The sequence below is a fragment of the Nothoprocta perdicaria genome, unplaced genomic scaffold (genome assembly GCF_003342845.1).
Source record: "Nothoprocta perdicaria isolate Ctin4 unplaced genomic scaffold, notPer1 scaffold_851, whole genome shotgun sequence".
NCBI classification, from domain to species: domain Eukaryota; kingdom Metazoa; phylum Chordata; class Aves; order Tinamiformes; family Tinamidae; genus Nothoprocta; species Nothoprocta perdicaria.
Genome location: NW_020456145.1, coordinates 1 through 3246, shown reverse-complemented (window position 1 = coordinate 3246; position 3246 = coordinate 1).

The window sequence follows — 3246 nt, the reverse complement described above, 5'->3', positions numbered from 1 at the left end:
GAGGACGGCGCGGGCGCCGCCGAAGCGCTGCAGGGGCGCGAGCCCGCCGTCCGAGCGCATGAAGAGCACCGGCACGTCCTGCGGGCGGCGGGCGACTGCGGCGGCTGCGTGCAACTGCGGCGGTGCATGCGACTGCGGCGGCGGCATGCAGCTGTGTGCGACTGCGTGCGACTGCGTGCGACTGCGTGCAACTGCAGCGGTGCATGCAACTGTGTGCAACTGCGGCGGCGGCGTGCGACTGCAGCGGTGCATGCGACTGCGGCAGCTGTGTGCAGCTGCAGGGGCGCGAGCCCGCCGTCCGAGCGCATGAAGAGCACCGGCACGTCCTGCGGGCGGCGGCGGCGGCTGCGTGCAACTGCAGCGGCGGCTGCGTGCAACTGTGTGCAACTGTGTGCAACTGCGGCAGCGGCGTGCGACTGCAGCGGCTGTGTGCAGCTGTGTGCAGCTGTGTGCAGCTGTGTGCAGCTGCGTGCAACTGTGTGCAACTGTGTGCAGCTGCGTGCAGCTGTGTGCAACTGTGTGCAGCTGTGTGCAGCTGCGTGCAACTGTGTGCAACTGCGTGCAACTGCGTGCAGCTGTGTGCAACTGCGTGCAGCTGTGTGCAGCTGCGTGCAACTGTGTGCAGCTGCGTGCAGCTGCGTGCAGCTGCGTGCAGCTGCATGCAACTGCAGCGGCTGCGTGCAACTGTGTGCCGCTGTGTGCCGCTGTGTGCCGCTGTGTGCAACTGCGGCAGCTGCGTGCAACTGCATGCAACTGTGTGCAGCTGCGTGCAACTGTGTGCAACTGCGTGCAACTGCGCGCAACTGCGCGCAACTGCGCGCAACTGCGCGCAACTGCAGCGGCTGCGTGCAACTGCGGCGGCTGCGTGCAACTGCGTGCAACTGTGTGCAACTGCGTGCCGCTGCGTGCAGCTGCGTGCAGCTGTGTGCAACTGTGTGCAGCTGTGTGCAGCTGTGTGCAACTGCGGCGGCGGCGTGCGACTGCGGCGGCTGCGTGCAGCTGTGTGCAGCTGCGTGCAACTGCAGCGGTGCATGCGACTGCGGCGGCTGCGTGCAGCTGCGTGCAGCTGTGTGCAACTGCAGCGGTGCATGCGGCTGCAGGCGACTGCGGCGACTGCGTGCAACTGCGTGCAACTGCGTGCAACTGCAGTGGTGCGTGCAGCTGCGTGCAACTGCAGCGGTGCATGCAACTGTGGCGGCTGCGTGCAGCTGTGTGCGGCTGCGTGCGGCTGTGTGCGGCTGCGTGCAACTGTGTGCAGCTGCATGCAACTGTGTGCAGCTGCGTGCAGCTGCGTGCAGCTGCGTGCAGCTGCAGCAGCTGCGTGCAGCTGCGTGCGACTGCAGCGACTGCGTGCAGCTGCGTGCAGCTGCGTGCAACTGCGTGCAACTGTGTGCAACTGCGTGCCACTGCACTCACCTGCAGCAGCCCCGCTCACACGCAGCCCTGCAGCACCGCAGCTCCCGCCGCGCCGTGCTCACATGCAGCAGCCCCTCAGCGCTGCACTCACACGCAGCCCTGCAGCCCCGCAGCACCCCACGCTGTGCAGCGCCGCGCTCACACACAGCAGCCCCGCTCACACGCAGCCCTGCAGCGCTGCAGCACCCTGCGCTGCACTCACACGCAGCCCTGCAGCGCTGCAGCACCCCGCGCTGCGCTCACATGCAGCAGCCGCACTCACATGCAGCAGCCCCACAGCGCTGCACTCACACGCAGCCCCGCAGCGCTGCAGCACCCTGCACCGTGCAGTGCCGCACTCACACACAGCAGCCCCGCTCACACGCAGCCCCGCAGCGCTGCAGCACCCTGCGCTGCGCTCACATGCAGCAGCCGCACTCACATGCAGCAGCCCCTCAGCGCTGCACTCACACGCAGCCCTGCAGCGCTGCAGCACCCTGCGCCGCACTCACATGCAGCAGCCCCGCTCACACGCAGCCCTGCAGCGCTGCACTCACACGCAGCCCCGCAGCGCTGCAGCACCCCGCACCGCGCTCACATGCAGCAGCCCCGCTCACACGCAGCAGCCCCGCAGCGCCGCAGCTCCCACCGCACTGCACACGCAGCCCTGCAGCGCTGCAGCACCCTGCGCCGCACTCACATGCAGCAGTCCTGCTCATGTGCAGCAGCCCCGCTCACACGCAGCCCCGCAGCACCCTGCGCTGTTCTCACACACAGCAGCCGCACTCACACGCAGCCCCGCAGCGCTGCAGCACCCCGCACCGTGCTCACACGCAGCAGCCCCACCGCGCCGCGCTCACGCGCAGCAGCCCCGCAGCGCCGCAGCTCCCGCCGCGCCGTGCCGCGCTCACCTGCAGCTGCCGCGCGAAGCCGCGGCGGAAGCTCTCCACGTAGCGGCGCACGCAGGGCGTGAGGTACGCGTCGGCGCAGGCGGTGCAGCCGCGGGGCACGGCGCGCGCCATGCCCGCCACGGCCGACGAGAGCGAGACGTGCGCGAAGCCGAGCTGCCGCGCCAGCACGCCCACGCGCCGCTCGTGCTCCGGCCACCTGCGCGGGGCGCGGGCGCGTCGGTGCATGGGCGGCATCGCCGGTGCAGGGGGGGCATCCCAATGTCCCACCCCCCCGTGGGTGCATGGGTGCATGGGCGGCATTGCCGGTGCATGGGCGGCATTGCTGCTGCATGGGGGGCATCCCAATGTCCCCCCCCCCCCCGTGGGTGCATGGGTGCATGGGAAGCATGGCCGGTGCATGGGCAGCACCCCCGGCGGCCTCCCCCCCGTGGGCGCATGGGTGCATGGGCGGCATTGCCGGTGCATGGGGGGCATTGCTGGTGCATGGGCGGCATTGCTGGGGCATGGGTGGCATCACCGGTGCATGGGTAGCATTGCCAGTGCATGGGCGGCATTGCTCGTGCATGAGCGGCATCCCTGATGTCCCCCCCCACGGTGGGTGCATGGGTGCATGGGCAGCATTGCCGGTGCATGGGGGGCATCGCCGGTACATGGGGGGCATTGCTGGTGCATGGGGGGCATCCCAATGTCCCACCCCCCCGTGGGTGCATGAGGGGCATTGCCGGTGCATGGGGGGCATCTCCGAAGTCGCCCCCCCCCAGTGGGTGCATGGGTGCATGGGGGGCATTGCTGGTGCATGGGGGGCATTGCCGGTGCAGGGGGGGCATTGCCGGTGCATGGGTGGCATCGCTGGTGCCCCCCCCTCCCCGGTGGGTGCATGGGCGGCATTGCATTGCCGCGGGATGGGGGGCATCGCCAGTGCATGGCGGGCATCCCAATG